The 18,011-nt window shown below is 42.6% G+C and overlaps 1 long non-coding RNA gene across 1 annotated transcript; it reads right to left on the bottom strand.

Annotated features, from left to right (window-relative positions):
* Positions 1-8,560: 8,560 nt before the first annotated feature.
* On the bottom strand, positions 8,561-17,136 carry LOC119469347. Its single transcript, XR_005198137.1, has 4 exons — positions 17,127-17,136; positions 15,502-15,507; positions 13,533-13,534; positions 8,561-8,640 (listed from the first exon to the last, which is right to left on the bottom strand). It is a non-coding gene; the product is annotated as an uncharacterized LOC119469347 (long non-coding RNA).
* Between the last annotated feature and the right edge of the window lie 875 nt (positions 17,137-18,011).

Genomic DNA, 18,011 nt, shown 5'->3' with positions numbered 1-18,011 from the left:
TGGGACAGTTGGGTCGTGTGGTAAGTATATGCATATATTTGACTTTTTAAGAAACTACCAAATGATTTTTCAGAGTGGCTGTACCATTTTCATTTCCACCATCAATATGTGAGTGTTCCTTACATACTCAGTTGCTACACATCCTCACCAACCCTTGGTAAAATTTTTTTTTATTTTAGCCATTTTAATAGGTATATAGTGGTATCTCACCGCGTTGTTAGTTTGATTTCCTTAGTGTTTCGTGATGTTGAGCATTTCTCATGTATTTATTTGCCTTCATATATCCTCTCTGATGGTATGCCTGGTCAGGTCATTTGTTCATTTTTAAAATTGGGTTGTTTTCACATGATTATTGCAATAGTTGCAGAAAAGGCCTTCGATAAAATTCAGTATACATTCATGGATAAACTACATATTGCTGGAACATACCTCAAAATAATAAGAGCCATCTATGACAAACCCACAGCCAATATCATACTGAATGTGCAAAAGCTGGAAGCATTCTCCTTGAAAACCGGCACAAGACAAGGATGCCCTCTCTCACCCCTCCTATTCAACACAGTATCGGAAGTTCTGGCCAGGGCAATCAGGCAAGAGAAAGAAATAAAGGTATTCAGGGCCGGGCGCGGTGGCTCAAGCCTGTAATCCCAGCACTTTGGGAGGCCGAGGCGGGTGGATCACGAGGTCAAGAGATCGAGACCATCCTGGTCCACATGGTGAAACACTGTCTCTACTAAAAATACAAAAAATTAGCTGGGCATGGTGGCGCATGTCTGTAGTCCCAGCTACTCAGGAGGCTGAGGCAGGAGAATTGCCTGAACCCAGGAGGCGGAGGTTGCGGTGAGCCGAGATCGCGCCATTGCACTCCAGCCTGGGTAACAAGAGCGAAACTCCGTCTCAAAAAAAAAAAAAAAAAAAAAAAAAAAAAAAAAAAAAAAAGAAAAAAAAAAAAAAAAAAAAAAAAGAAATAAAGGTATTCAGATAGGAAGAGGGGAAGTCAAATTATCTTTGTTTACAGATGGCATGAGCCTATTATGTCTAAGCCCAAAAGCTTCTTAAGCTGATAAGCAACTTCAGCAAAGTCTCAGGGTAGAAAATCAATGTGCAAAAATCACTAGCCTTCCTATACACCACCAACAGGCGAGCAGAGAGCCAAATCATGAATGAACTCCCATTCATAATTGCTACAAAAAGAATAAAATATCCAGGAATAGAGCTAACAAGGAGAACTACAAACCACTTCTCAAGAAAATCAGAGAGGACACAAACAAATGAAGAAACATTTCATGCTCATGCACGGGAAGAAACAATATTGTAAAAATGGCCATACTGCCGAAAGTAATTTGTAGATTTAATGCTATTCCCATTAAACTACCATTGGCATTCTTCACAGAATTAGAAAAACATATTCTAAAATTCATATGGAACCAAAAAGAGCCTGAATAGCCAAGACAATCCTAAGCAAAAATATCAAAGCTGGAGGCATCACACTATTTGACTTCAAATTATACTATAATGCCATGGTAACCAAAACAGCATGGTACTGGTCCAGTAACAAACACAGAGACCAACGGAACAGAATAGAGAACTCAGAAATAAGACTGCACACCTACAACCATCTGATCTTTCACAAACTTGACAAAAACAAGCAATGGGAGCTTATTAAACATATTTTTGGGGGCCAAGACATTTTATCTAAGTCTCAGATAGACAATCCCAGCAAACTATAAATGGTGTCCTCCAGATTCAAGACATAGCTCAAATTAACAAGAAAATTCAGGAGTTTCCTGCTTTAAGAAAAGTTATTACACCAAAAACTTTAAGTGCATTTCCAATGGAATAGAAGTGATTCTTCACATCACCAAAAGATTTATTAAACAATTCTATACTGAAGCACGACCCAGTTCCCCCTTTCTGATAAAAAGGTCTCAGCTTTACCTTGGAGAACCACCTCTGTTCCATTCATAATTCATGTGATTTGTGTTATATAAACTTGTACTTCATTTTTGCTGAAGGTATTTAGAGGTGTTACTCTGTGTGTTTTGGGTGTGTGTGTGTGTGTGTGTGTGTGTGTGTGTCACTTACACTGAAAGAGTCCTGGTGACTAATACAAATTTCTGTAACAGGAAACTCTACAGTGCTTTTAAGTATTTATTTTTTGATTTACTCCCTTCTTTATTTTCTGTCATACTGGTCAATTAATTCCACAAAGATAAAAACTGTGACCGTCTTGTTCACCATGCAATATTCTGTGACCAATACATATTTTTGAATAAGTGAAAGGTCTCTAGTTTTCAGCTGGGGTTTTGTTTGGGTCAGGATGCAAATGGATTAACTGACCCATTTAATATAATGAGACTGGAGCACGTTTTAATGTTCTGGTCTCATTGAAGAAATGACCGTTTGTGGTCTGATCCTCAAGTAATTTCCAATATGACTTATTTCCTTGGGCCATGGCATGCATTGACTGTGTCCCTGTAGACCCCCAAAAGATTTTCCTCTCATGGACAATTCCTGACAATGTTTTTTGTGGTTTTTGGAAATAGAGATTACTTACCTCAAAACTGTGCTAACATAAATTTTGTGTATTATGATCCATACATATATGTTGGGCCAACTATGTATGTTGTGGGGCCCAGTGCAAAATGAAAATGTGGGGCCCCTGTCAAAAAGCAGGGGGGATACGCCATTGAAGGTACTGAAATATACAGCTGTTTTCTCTCCTCCACAGTATCCCTCTTGACTTGTGATGATTTTATCTACCATTTAATGTTGTTCTAAGTAAAGAAAACTTAAATTACAATTTTAATTTTTTAGCATGAATGTTATTTATATTGTGCAATGCCAGTTTTACATATAAATAAAGAGCTTTTAATGTGTGTGAAGAATCACCAAAATTAAAAAATTTGGATCTATAGCTCATACACACATATGTATTTCATTCTTACTAGACCAATGGAAATGCTGCACAAAACTAACTTGACTGTTTTCATTTTACTTATTCATATACTGACCTTCTACCAACATTCCCTAACTGGGGATTAGTGATAAATAAGGAAGGACTGAAAGGAAAATAAAATATAGATTATCCTATCTTTTCCATTCAATGTCGTTTTCAGCATATGTGGTTGGCTAATATGGGCTATGATAAGGTTTTTCGATCATACATGATTCATTCAATGCCATTTTCTTCTTTCTGTGTTTAAAGCAAATTCTGGTGTAAATGGCAAGTTTGGCCTTTGGGGCTGTCAGGACTGTCACTTGATTTGTTTGTTGTGGGTACAACATACTTTGAGTCTTCATGAACTCCTGTGCATCGCTAGAATTCTGTGCTCATGGGCCATCATGAATCCTATATGCAAATGTGCAGCAAAGAATAGCAGGCACATAAATTCCCATTTTGTACACAACTCTTCCACTCATGTGCATGCTCCATTGCTCCATCAGACTTCACTTACACAACACAAATTATTAGCAGCAGAACATTCCACCAAGCGTGGGGCCCTTCTGAGCACGGGCCCTGTGCCACTGCCCACAGGTCACATGCCCATGCAGCCAGCTTGGCATGTACATGGAGAAATTGCTGATAAAGTCATTCTGCATTTTTCATTTGTTTTGTAATTCTACCCACACTTGACTCCCTGGGAAATCTGTGGAATCAAGTGTGACATTTTGAGATCATTAACTACTTGACACGGGAGGAGAGAGAAATTTAAAGCAAATGTGTCAGAAGTCACACCCAACTAAAGATTAATCCAGAACAAAGATAAAAGCACCTTAGGTATTGCAACATCAGTCAAGAGCAAGATAGGATTTGAGCCCAGATATTTTGAAAACAGGTCAGTTATGTCAAGGAACACAGAGCTGCTCTCCAAAGCATATTTAAATAAAAATATTCACGTTTTTTTCCACCTGGCACAAACTCTTTATGCTGCCATCTTTTAAAATGATGTAGTTGACGTTTCATACCTAAGCTACGATGTTCAAACTTAAACAGCTTGGTAGCATAATAGGGTTGTTGTTCATGTGAAAAATAATGCCTCATTGTTCTATCAAAAAAAATACTTTTTATAGTAAGTTAAAGGTAATATGCCCTTTACACGACATAAAAATGTATTTCTTGTTTCATTTTTATTATTTTTATTTTTGAATCTTTTAAAATGCACCACACACTTACCTTCCTCCTCAACAGTATCCAATTTAACCTTTCTTTGAAGACTAAAGATTGTCAGGTTGAACATCAATTAGGATACTTTCAATTGAATTCAACACTTATTTACTCAGTGTTTATAATCCCAATTGGAGAAGAAGGGCAGATGCATAATTTCAAAATTCCTGGCAGGACACAGCAAGTTCCATTATGTAAATCTAAACAAGTACATGGGAACACGTAAGGGTGGGAGGAAGGAGAGTACATCATGGGAATTTGAATGGGTCTTGAGGGATGACCTGTGATGGTAAGAAAGGGTGTGCCAAGCTACGGAATTCACGGGTCTGAAGCAGAAATTTGTGGGTGTGAAATAGAGCAGGGTGTTTCAGTAGAACCACAGGTCATGTGCTTGGCAATAGACAGAAGAAGCAGAGCGTGGAACTAATATCTGCAAACTGCAGGGAGCCGTAGAAGGCTTGGTAATGGAGGATGGCACCTGCATTACGCTTTAATGCAATAATGCATTTTGAAATGTGTAGGACTGTTTGAAACTGTCGTAGCATAGAAACTGTTATACTATTTAGTGTGTTCTTTTAACTGGTTATTCTGTCACCTTTCTCTCTTGATCTGCCAACTAACTCTTCGTAATGCTATCAGGGCATATGACTCTAGCATCTACATCTAACTTTCTACTAAAATTCTGCTTCTAGTCTACCAAAAGCTTGGAAACTAAATAACCAAGATTATTAGAATTGTATTGAAATCAGTAGAAACAGGCTATGAGAAATAGACTGAAATTTACTATTTTTCTAGACTATTTACTATTTCACTTAGTAAAAAACGAGGATTTGCATCAGACTAAAGTGCATGGGTCTAGTATCCAACAAAGATTAAAATTTCTAAAGGAAACTTCTGGTTAAAAATAGAATTGACTCTGGCTATTTCTTCTTCCTACCCAAATCTCATTAAAATGACAAAGAATTTTAAGAAACAAATTCATAGACAAAGTCAAAGAGAATGAGAGGCCATTTGCCATAAATGTTTTCAACACAATTTTAGAAGGTAAGAAATGGGTGGAAGAATGGTAATTACCTTGGCAGAATAAGCAAAGAGAAAACCAAATGCTTTCAGACAAGCGAGAACAGAGCAGCTTCGCTCTGCAGAAGCTCTAAATTGCTCAGTGCTTCTAAGCATTGGATATTTCAAGAGGAAGGTGAGAGCAAGGCCCACTGTGGAAAGACATCTGTTGAAAGTCTGCCACAGCACAGCTGAACCCATCAGGTCTCCGCTCTCATTGTGTGCATCCACACAACTCTTTCCCAGCTTCCTGGAAGAAAGTTGAAGGTTTATTCCTTGTAGTAACTGTATTTGGGGAGCATCCCCAGACAAGAGCATAGATGAAGCAAGGATAAAGTAAAAGTCTATTGTGGACTCCCCATCCCCCTTCCCTATGCTCTTTCCAGAACTCTCCCCTCACGTATGCACACCCCGCGCTCCCCTCCCCCTGACACACATCCTGGCAGGAGACTTAGATTTCTTTCTAAATAGTCCAAAGAAAAGGACTATAGATAATGACATTTGGAAGTTCTTCAATGAACCAATGATTCACTTCCTGATAACCCTATGATGAAATGTGGAGAAAAGCCCCATTCACAATTTTAGAGCACCCAATCATAGTGTCTTACTCTTGAATACAAACATATCACCAGAGATCTGCCAAGTCTCCAATATGAGTGAATGAAATCAAAAAGAAAAAAAGAGTAGATGTAGGAATTAATAAAAAGTATTAAAAATAGTATTAGTGTTCTCAGATAAGAAAAGATATTGCATCCAAACAAGAACATGCTGTTGTAAGCAACGAACACAATGGGAAAAAAGAGCTCTTGAAAATAAAAAATACAATTGCATGATTGCTGAAGTATTTTTAAATGCAATAGAAAGCTGAGATGTTTGGGGGAAAAATCCAGAAAAAAGAAGCAAAAAGCAAAAGCAAAAAGAAACTAAGAAAAAAAAGTTAGAGGATCAATCCAACCACCACCAAGAGAAGTTGGGGGCAGACAGAACAGGGAGACCGAGAGAGAGAGGAGAGAAAATTGTCAAAGAACTCAGGCAAGAAAATTTCCAAGAACTAAGAGAATACATTTCCAGACTGAAAGGGTTCTCTGAGCGTCAAAGACAATAAAAGGTGAAAAATTTACACCAAGGTGCACATTTGAGAAATTTCAGAATGTGGTTGAAAAGATCTTAAACACTTCCAAGAAGAAAAAGAACAGATTACATAGAAAAAAATAGGAATCCGAAAGTTATAAGGCTTCTCAATAACAATAAGATTCCAGGGAGCCCAAAGGAGAATGAGTTTCAACCAGGGCTGCTTCCTGGGTGTGCTACCAGTGACACCACATACAGCCCCACACTCAGAAGGGGGCCTCGCACTTGGCTTTAATGGTGTGGTCGCCATCTTGAAATTCTTAATACTTTTATCTTTGAATTTGTTTTGTAAGTGAAGTCCAATAGCACAGTAGTGCATGCTCTGAGCAACCTTGACTCATGCCCCATCCTGCCCGCTGCCTCCTCTTATTTCCCAGGCCTGGGTTCCTGGCTACCTCCTCCCCTATCCCCGCCCAACCATCACTGCTGCCCAGTGCCCGCTGTGGAAGGATTGAGGTTGGGCCAGCACATCCCACACACTTAGCTGCAAGTCAGGACTCTGATGCCTATGAAGGTCTACACTCACCCCTCAAGTATCCCAGAGCCTGAGGCAGTGTGACATTAACCAGCAAATTCGAAACATCAGGAAAGGTTGAGAGAAACCATCATAGAAAGGAAAAGCCTTTTTTCCGGTTCTTTGTAAAAAAGACTTTAAGTGTTTATTTTGCACTAGGCTCCACAAATTACGTACCCAGCCCTCATGTCAATGTTTTCTGCCTAAAGAATGCAATTTTGTGTGTGTGTGTGTGTATCTCAAAAATCTCAACTATGAGTATCACCAAAGGTAAAAAGAGCAGCACTCCTAACATTAGTTGATGTAGGACCATGTCAGAATGGGTCCAGCGTGAACCCTGGGCTTCCTGGTTGGGGATTCCCAGTTCCAATGAGTCTCTTCTGAGCCACACTCTGACTACTGAATTTGAATATTGGCATCAGGCATCAGATCCACATCCAGCCAGCAATGATTTCTGATTAAATAAAACAGTTTCAGATAGGACTAGATGCTCCCAAGGGAATCCATGAGTAGATTTCCAGGTTCAGTGAAGTTTTTGATGCGTGAATAGAGGCACCAAAATTCAGAGGGATTCTTGGGGTTTTGTAACCTCAAGTTAAAGCAAAACCATCTCAAGTGGGGTTTGCGACCCTGAAAACGGCTTCCAGGAATGAGGAGGATTTCCTTCTCTGGAGAATTTTAACAGGAATATTCTGGCTCACTTGGAAGGGCACAGTTTTGGCCAGAGGCAATGAGGTAGGGAGACCCAGACAGACTCTCTAAGTCCCTCCCATCTTTTGAGTCTCTGCTTTTCATTTTCTTAGATGCCAAGGTCATTGCCAGCTGTGAGAGCAGCCAAGTCTTGACCTTGCTCTTTGAAGTAAGCAGTACTTGCTTCACACAGGTCCTCATTCCCAAAGCACTTTATTCTCCGCCGACATCTTCCCCCTTGCTGCCACCCCCAAATCTCAGACCTCACTGCATTTGGTGACCTGACAATTGCCCTTTACATGGGAATTTGTATGGTAAATTGCCACCAAGAGGCCCCTGATCCATGTCTTCCTCACCTATTTATGCTGTCCTGGTTTTCAGACAGAAACCAGGGGATTCATATGTGGCAGGCTTGGTGATTCATCAGACAGGTTCTATTAACTTGGTCACCAGGTGCTAACCATATTATTTCATGCTTCTTGGTAACTTTTGTGCAACGCAATTACCTTTGACAGTTCTTGAGTGGGACAGCAATTTTCAGCAAATGTTTTCAGTAACCAGAGGCCAGAAGGAAAGGAAATGTGAGTGCTCCAGTTAAGCTCTGAGTGTGGCTCTAACAGCTCTTCAGCACCTCTGTCGTGTTATAAATAGGAATTCAGTGAGAACTTAGTACACATGGAACTAACAGAAGGGGGTTGAGCAAAGCTGATGGCTTCTACTGCATTTAAGAAAGCATTTGTCCTTATATTACCAGAAAAGACTCCAAGAGAAGGTTCTTGGATCTTGTGCAAGGAAGAATTCTAGGCAAATCCATAAAGAAAGAGCAAGTTTATTAAGAAAGTAAAAGAATAAAAGAATGGCTACCCTACAGGCAGAGCAGCCCCAAGGGCTAATGGTTGGCTATTTTTATAGTTATTTCTTGATTATAAGCTAAACAAGAATGTATTTTTCAGGAGTTTTCTGAGAAAAGAATAGGCAATTCCTGGAACTGAGGGTTTCTCGCCTTTTTAGACCACATAGGGTAACTTTCTGACCTTGCCATGACATTTGTAAACTGTCATGGTGCTGGTGGGAGTGTCTTTTTAGCATGGTAACGTATTATAATTAGCATATACGAGCAGTGAGGAAGACCAGATGTCACTTTCCTCACCATCTTGGTTTTAGTGGACTGTGGACAGCTTCTTTACCACATCCTTTTATCTGCAAAGTCTTTGTGACCTGTACCTTTTGCCAACCTCCTAGCCCATCCTGTGACTTAGAATGCCTGATCTCCTGGGAATGCAGCCCAGTAGATCTCAGTCTTATTTTACCAGTACCTGTTCAAGATGGAGTTGCTCTGGTTCAAATGCCTCTGACACACAGGATAATAAGTCCTACCATGATGAAGTTCTTCTGAGCTCCAAAATACAGTAGGTTGCAAGGATTTTCTTTCAGTAGGGTTTCATGCTAAAGATGTTTTTACATCTTTCACACTAATTCCTCATTGCAAAGAATGTGACATTCATTTCTTGGACTTGCTTGAATTTACAATGCCTTCAGCATTCCTTGAAGATATCCAAGGAAGATGTAGTTTGCCCTCCAAGTATTGTTTTCTAATCTCAGGAAAAAGATAAGCAGTCATCACAGATGAGCTGTTCCAAATCTGGTCTTACAGATAAGAATTTGAAATTCAACTGCTTATCCATACTCCTCACTATCAGCATCACCAATACACATACACACAAACACACATGCACAAACAAATGCACACACTCATACACACATATACATACTTGCAATAGCCACTTTCTAAGCACAAAACAAAATACCTGTGGTCTCTACTCATACATCACAGGAAAGGAAAAGAGTCATTTGGCCACCAAATCATCAGCTATTAAAGGGACTGATCATACACAATTGGTAAATCTGAATAGTTCAGGGCTGGCAGAGTTGAACATGAGGTCATACGGTCACGGCCACATCCTGGAGCCTGTACTGTGACTTGAATCCCATTGGCCTAGTACACAGCAAAACTTCCCTTGAGACACCCAAGAGAAGAGCCTGGCCTTTGCTCCCATTTCATGAGCAATGTTTTACAGGCGAGTTTTCTTTTGATCTCCAGTGACTAGACACATGCTATCATCAGCTCTAAATCAAGCCACAATTTTACCCTCTCCCTGAGATGGTGAGGACAGTGCCAGCTAATCTGTAACATGTTGCAGATAGCAACATCTCCTGGAACCATCGTTTTTCACCTTCCTTATTTGCTTAGCAGCCACTTTGTTAATAACAGCTGGTGATATTTTCCCCAGTCTCAGAGAACAGAATTTTGATTATAAACTTTTCCTTCACACCTCATCCTTACCAAAGTTTGACATTTGGCCATTACTGGTTTTGAACTGAGTTACTATGTGTCTGAGGGCTTTGTTCTTGCCTTATATGTGATTTTTTTTATAGACACCAATCATCCAAAAAGGGATCTGCATAGGCTATGATACAGAATAACTCAAGTGGGCATGACCTTTCTTCCCCCAAACATAACAAGTGACAGTGTGTCAACCTTTCATAAGTGTTGAGCACTTATATTCTGCTTGATTTAGATGATGAAAGGAGGCAAGCAATAGCGAGGGATTATGTATGCCACCAAGTAGTCCCAGCTCATGCTGATTATGAAAACAGTAGGTTGAAGTCTTTTGCTTGATTCCTTTAAAAATATTAATAGCAGTCTTGAGTACATTTTTTTCTTATAGAAACACAAAATATATCTGTTACACAAATATGTCAGGGAGCACAAGCAAGCACAAAGTAAAACAAGAACAAACAACCCGTAAATACTCCAATTTTCTCACCTCGCTGTCTCTACTATAGAGTCTGAAAAAGGCCAATACTATCCAGCCTCCCTTGCAGGTTAGGTGGGCATATGCCACATTTCTAGCTAATGAGACCTCAACAGGGAAAAACAGGAACAAACACAAATAAACCTCTGGGGAGATTCTAGATTCTCCCGTCTTTCTTCCTTGACATAAGCTTCAGCTGCTATATTGGGACCATGAGACAGCCAACCTAGCAAGAGGAGAACAGCCAATATGTCAAGGATGACAGAGTGGGCCTGCAGGCATCATTGCAAAACTGAACCAATGCCAGCAACCTCCTACCTTCAGATGTTTTATCAAGTAAGAAAATCACGGCCTATTTGTTTCAACCACTACTGATTGGGTTTCTGTTTTTTTTACTTTTATGGATATATAACAGACGTGCGTATCTATGAGGAGCAGTTGATATTTTGATACAAGCATAAAATGTGTAATTATCAAATCAGGGTAATTAGGTAATCCATCACCTTAAATATTCATCATTTTTTAGGGTTATAAGCCTTCTAATTCCATTCTTTTATTGATTTTGAAATATATAATAAGCTACTACAAAGCCTTTTGCTTCTGCAGAAGGTCAAATACATGTCATTTTGCTTAATCTGAAACAGTTCAAATTTGCCATTGAAATCAAATTCAGTAATGATTTCACTCTTATAATGATAACAATACATTATATTGTCATGGCACCTCAGCTTTCATTATCTCATTAGTTCAATCCTCATTTTGGAAGTAAGAAAAATGGAGCACAGAGAGATTGAGTTGCCCAGGAAGTAGTTGGGGCTTAAATTCAAGTATTGTGACTACAAATACTTTCCTCTTTATTTATATTTATATTTATATTTATATTATGTGCTGAGTTTTCCTCAGTGAGTTCTAGCAAATATGCAAGCCCACAGCTTGGGGAATGAGTAAACAGGAGCTCTCAGTTCTAAAGTCAGCCTAGCTATCAACCACATTGAAAGCAAAATTCATTTCTCAAGCAGATCACCCAGAAAGAGCATAGAGAGTTCTGCTAGAGGTAGGACTTGTGTCATGTCAGCAAATGTCGTCGTGGTACCAGAGAATAAGCATGCTAACATTTCCTAGTCCTCTAGAAAAAGAATACTTTCATATTTCTTCTCCAATTTCTTTTACCTATTTGGGCGAGTATGCCACCAATATGGTTTTTAAATGTATGAACCAATGTTTTTATCCTAATAGTTAAGAACTTGGCCTTTAGAATCACACAGAGCTGAATTCACATCTAGCTCTACCACTCACTAGGCACAACCCTTGGCAAGTTAATTTCTTAGATTCAGTCCTCTTCTGTAACATGAGGGTAAAGCAGTCACAATATTTCAAGGAAGTTCTGGGGACTAAATGAGATAACGTGAGCTTGACAAAGTGGGGCATATTTTTTATGTCCTCTGTGGTCTCTTCCAGTTATGTAACTCTGTAATAGGATTCAATTAACATTTCTTGTGGACTGGTAATGTGGCCTTATCTGGTTTGATCCTCAGAGTAATTCTATGGTGTTAAACCATCCCAAACCCTAGCAACTTAACACGACCAACTTTTATCATTTCTCAAAACTCTGTACATGAGTTGGTTGGTTCTTCTCATCTTAGCTGGCTTGGCCAGGCTCTCTCATGCATCTGTGATGAAACGGAGGAACAGCTGGCGGCTGGCTGTTCTTGCACGGCCACAATCACACATCTGGGAGTTGGATGGCTGTCAGTGCAGCAGGATGACTAGCATGTGTTCCTCCTCCCGCATGCTAGCCTGCGCTGGTGGCTCACTTTGTGGTCACAAGAGAGTGAGAGAAAGTGTGCAACATCCCTTAAAGCCTAAGCTCAGAACTGGCACACGCTCACTTCTGCCACATTCTATTAGTCAAAGCAAGTCACAGGCCAGCCCGGGTATAGCAGGCAAGGAACTAGACTCCACCCCTTGATGAGACGAGCTGCAAAGTCACATGCAAGGCTAGGAAGACTGTGTGGCCATTTTAGCAGTCAATTGCGCTGCTCAGCCAGTTTTCTGGCACCACACATGTGGGCTGGCCTTCCCAAGTCTTCTCTGCCCAAAAAGCCAGATAGAGTTTGTTTTTCCATCAGGGCACATATTGCAGGTCTGAGTGGGTTGTTTGTTTTTGTGTTTGTTTTGACTTTTAGCTATTTCCATGATGTTTCTTTCATGGAATAGAACAGCTCAGTTCTGTCTGCCATGTGTATTAAGATGAGCTATGGGAGAGCTTTGGTTTGTGGTCAGAGGCTCTGAAATCTGATGGGGACAGCATTAGCAGAGACCATGACAGGCCTCGGGGCACAGGAGGCCACTCTGGTCCTCAGCCTTAGGCGCCTGGAGCTACTCGACAGCCAAAGTTGCATAAGGCACAGGCATGACCTGCCAGGTTGCCCAGCTGGACCAGGGATGACAGGGCACATTCACCTCACCAGCTAATCAGAGACAATCCCAGCCTGAGAAATGAGCAGAACTCCCAGCCCTCAGATGAAAACACTGGGCTCAGGTTTTCTCTGCTAGCACATTTGGAGATTTTACAGGAGACACAAAAGGTTGCAAAGGGCATTGGAACGCCTCATTCAATGAAATCACACCCCCCCTTCTGGATTGGGCCAAGGAGGGGGTCACACATGCCCAGAAGGGCGCCTCCAGATGGGGGCATGTAGAGGGTGGGTGCCCATTCAGCTCCGGTCACTCCTCCCTCCTTCCAAAAACCCACTGTGAGCCAGGACAGGAGAAACTAGAGATGGTGGCTGGCAGAGATAGAGGAAAAAATCCACTCATTCACTCTACCGACTGAGCCTCTGGGAACGGAGCCTTCTCCTGAGGGAAACCTGCAATATGGCTCAGATGCAGAAGGCTCTGAGAAGCCCGGCCAGTGGAGGAAAATGTCCCTTCAGCAGCCTCTCTGACCTCAGGCAGAGCCCTGCTCGGTGGCATTCATTTCTGTGTGAGTGGGCAAAATGAAAATTCCTCCTACAGTTCTCTCCGCCCACAGAAGGTGTTAAATGAGGTCCGGCAGGAGGCCAGTATCAGCTAAGTCTAGGGGCCGGAAACCTCCGCCAGGCTCCCCAGCACTCAGGGAGAGCAGAGGCTCAGCAGCGCCTGAGGGAGGCACAGCTTGGCTCTTGGAAAATGGCCTTACTAGGTCTCATTCTCCAGGTACTTGGTTTTTGGCTCTAAAGACAATGCTGAGTTCAGTTCTCACCCATGTGAAAGTTTCCAAATCCAAAAGGCAGGGAGACTCCCCACACCCAGACAGAGGCAGGAGGAGTAAGACCCACCCACTTCCTTTCTATGCGTTTCTCCATGTGAGCTGCTGTTCCACTGCTTCGAGGTGGCCGCATGGAACCATGCACTGTGGTTCCTGCTTTCCTCAGTAGGAAAGTGCTCTGGATGTTAAGGTGGCCCTCCCATGTTCTGTGATGGGGAGCTCCCCCTTGGGACTCAGGGAATTGCGCTCCCCCTCCCTACAGCATGGCACCCCCTTCTCTCTTCTGCAACTCCCATTTGCCAAGCATTGGCTGCAGGTCTCCCAGGAGACGGTTATGGCCTGACTATAGAAAAAAAGACATTAGAAACCCCAACAAGTGGAGTCTATTTCTGCAGAATCCAGGACTTGGGAGGATTCCCAAGCCTAACTGGGCAGCCCGTTTCCAAGGTCATCACTTGGGCCAGGCAAGCCTCTCTGTGGGTCCTCCCAGTCCACCAGGCTTCTGTGCACTTCCTGTCACTCCCCACCGAGAAAGGCTCTCACTGGTAGCCCCTCTGCTTGTGGCTATCCTACCTCCTCCCCTTTCTCAGTTGCTCCTTCCAGACCTATTCCATCTTTCTTTCACTTTTTAGAGAGCAGAGTATTCTCTTTTCTAGTATTTAGTGGACTTTTTGATTGTGTGACACCAATAGGATTCTCATCCTGGTATGGGGAGAAGCATGACCTCTAGATGCCCTGGAAGTACCCTTGATCTTGACCTGCAAACTCTAAGGGACAGTCTTAGGGATGACCTCAAGATTACAGAATATCTATATTCTCTCTTTCTCTCTTTCTCACACACACACGCCTGCCTGGACTGGATTCCCAAGCCCAAGTTTTAGATCCTGGTAAAAGCATGCAAGTAATTAAGTAGATGGAGGCAAGGCAGAGGGAGGATGTCTACATAATGGGATGGAAAGTTGGGAGGGAAGAGGTGGGCGAGAGAGGCTTCATCTTCATGGGAAAGGGAGAGCTAAAATCAGAGATTCTCAGGATTTAACAGAAAGAGCTTCCTATAAAGATATCTGTACCCAGGAGAGGTTTTCGGGAATGCTCTCTTTATTCTCTCAAAGATCTCCTGCCCTCACTCAATAACATCCTATCTCCTGGGAAGAAATGTGAGATTAGCCCATGGGGTCAATATGAAGTGTGAGGTGGAAGTTCCCTGAGGCCAAGTTCTCCAGCATCCTTTGCCTTCTTTGTGTCCCCCAAGGTCCTTGTATTCCCAACATGCCTTTCCTCTTGCCCATGGTGCTAGTGCCTCTCCATCTGCGTGGGTCGCGTGCTCACTCCACACTGAGCTGTCTCAGCAGCTGACGTGATTCATGGCCACAGCAGGCCCACAAATTGGCCCCAGTGGTCTCCAAGGTTTCTCTGGCTTGAAGTACAGCAAAGGCCCACAGTCCCCCTGGATTCTGCTAAGCTCAGATCTCTGTAAGGAAATCCCACCTCACACAGGTGAGCAAGTCCAGTTAAAAAGCTCCCTCCCCCACCTCCCTAGGGTCATGCACATTTACACACATTCACTACACTGGATGCCTAGAAACATCAACCTCCCTGATTCTACCTCTTAAAACTGGTGTTTCCTTTAGAAAAAAATTGTAAGGACAATGTAACCACAGTGTAGGTGATGAAGAAAACAGAATTAAAAATCATCGTTCTCAGTCCATCTACCCTGACCCAGTTATTGTTACTTCTGTTTAGTCCTGATTTGTATGCATACTGACTTTTTAAAATAGCAGTTATCAGAAGGTAGGGAATTTTGTTAGCTGCTTTTTTTCTCCAAGTCAGATGCATTATCTTAACTGTAAGGCCTTTGGGTGCTGGAGTTCACCAGTGACTGGCAGGACCGCATCCAAGTGCCAGACCCCTGAAACCAGCTCACAAAGCAATGAAGGGTGAACACCGCAGCGCCTCCATCCCTCCTGGAGCCAGTCTAAGCATTCCTGACCTCCACAGGGGACTGGGGGATAATCAATTTGTCTCCCTGAGTTGGACACCTTTGGGTGTATACAGTGCCATGACTCCAGCCTTGCTCCCTGGCGAGTCTGCACTGTGGGAGGGAGGGAGGGAGGTCTAGCACTCACCTTTTCCCGGCTGAGTGATGCAAGGCTAGTACCCTGTAGAACAGAGCCGCCAGTGTCTCTGGAGAATGGCCCCTGGCACTGGAATCAGAGTGAATGGAACACTGGATGCTTGTTCACTGAGCCAACCCCATCAGTTCCACTGTTTCCCCAAACCTACTGGCTTGTCCTAGCTCAGCTTGAGGTTGTAGGGGGGCAGCTGAGGATGGTGAGCAGGACCCAGCAGACTGACCCCACCGCTGTCACAGCCTCCTCATGCTCAGTTTGGTCTCTTTGGTGATAACACGCAGCTTCCTCCCACTAGGTTAAAAAAAAAAAAAAGAATGAAGAACAGGACTATTCGGCCAACATACTAGCTAAGAGAAATCTTGGCGGCAGCTGGAGGGCTACTGCCCTTTTGACAGAGGCCATGCTTTCAAACACAAATATTAACCTTGGCAATCTGACTGTCTTCTGCTTCATGACTTACACAGTGCTTTTTGGAGTCATGTTTAAGTTGGGAAAGAAAGAGGTGAAGGGCAAAAAGATACAAAGTCTCCTGGAACAACTGAGCTTTTGATTTCTAGAGAGTATTTAACTGGTACCAGTGTTCAGAATCCACCCTCGTTAAAGGCCACTACTTTTCTGCTTTTCTTGGGCGGAAGGGATTGTGTAGATAAATCCAAGTAGCTCCTCCCCCTGGGGTCCTGAGGCTGGAGATAACAAAAAATAAAAATGGAAACACCTGGATTTTTGGTAAAGATGGCAAAAGCACTCAAGGATGACTAATCCCCACAACTCAAGACCGGGAGCTTTGGGAATCAGTGTCACAAGCAGGAAGATGTTTTTCTGCACCATAGCCTTCCCCAGTTGAGCCCACAGCCAATGAGCCTGCATCTAACCTCATTAGCAAATCCAAATCCTGAAGACGGCAGAGGTTCTGCCCACAGCACTTTGCTAGCAGCAGTGCCCATAGGGCGCGCCAGGAGTTCAGTGCATCGAGCCATGGAAGGGGTCAGTCCTCCTGACAACCTCTAGGTTGTCAGCTGCTGGGGAGAGCAAAACTCTCAACATTAGTGCTGGAGCCTTTGAAACCATGGGCCCCAGACATCAGCAGTCATCAGGGCTTCAGAGAAGCCAGAAAAATACATAGTGCATCTGTTAAGTCGTTGTTTTGTGGTTTATGCCACAGTTATCTTAGTTCCTCAAGCTACATATAATCTGGCGCCCCTTTCCAGGAGGGCATTTCAATACATACCATGTGAACCAATGACTCCATTGTTAATAATTTGCCTTTAGGTGATAATCAGGGCTGCCTGGGCAGTCTTAACCACTTAAAAGAAGTTCAAGTGTATTCATAGAAGTGAAACATGAATGAGCTAAATACATTATGTACCAACAAGCAGTATGTCGTCATTTAAAATTATGTCCTAAATAATTTAATGTGAAAAGTGTTGATATGGTAACTGAAAAGGCGTTATGAAAAAGTATGCACAGCATGATCCCAAAATGGCTGTGAAACACGGTGTACAGTGTTTTTGTTTAAAATGCTGTTTTTGTTTAAAATGCCTGTATGTGTTCATACAGTCACAGAAAAGAATTCTATGTGGGGAGTCCTTCTTTGCTTCCCACGTTCCTGCCTCAACTCACAAAGCAGGAGCTTCCTCCAACTCTTTGGCTTTCTCAGTTACTAAGGAGGAAATGCCCACCTGGGAGGCGACCCTCCCATTTAGAGAGAATGACCTATTGGTCACATTAGCACACAAGTAGATTGGGGGTCATTCTGTCTGAAAACCTAAAACAGAAACTCCTCCTTTCCTGGGCTCTCCGACATACCCCCTGAGGGCCATTGGCTCTTTTCATGCCCAACCATGTCTCTTCTTTCTGGTTCTAGAGTTTCAGATTGTCTTGAATAAGTGAAAACACGCATGCTCTCCCTGAGCCCCAGTTGCCTCAATTTGAGCAATTAACAAAGCTGATTGGTCAGGCACTGTGGCTCGTGCCTGTAATCCCAGCACTTTGGGAGGCCGAGGCAGGTGGATCACTTGAGGCAAGGCAACCTGTCCCTAGGGACCTAGCCTAGTGGATTTCATGTTGGCTGACTTTTTTGCTGTTCACTCCAATGGTATGAATTTTTAGCTGCTGACACCACTGTACAAGTGTTGTGGGGCATGCCAGGGGGCATCTAGTTCTGGCTCCATAGATTTATTATGGCTGGCCAGTCCTAATTAAAAGACTGTCTTTGTCTTGTCTTCAGGACTTCCAGACATGGAACCCAGTC

This window comes from Cebus imitator, unplaced genomic scaffold (assembly GCF_001604975.1).
Source record: "Cebus imitator isolate Cc_AM_T3 unplaced genomic scaffold, Cebus_imitator-1.0 Scaffold632, whole genome shotgun sequence".
NCBI classification, from domain to species: Eukaryota; Metazoa; Chordata; class Mammalia; order Primates; family Cebidae; genus Cebus; species Cebus imitator.
Note: the sequence above shows the minus strand (reverse complement) of the source record. Positions and strands in the feature narration are given on the sequence as shown.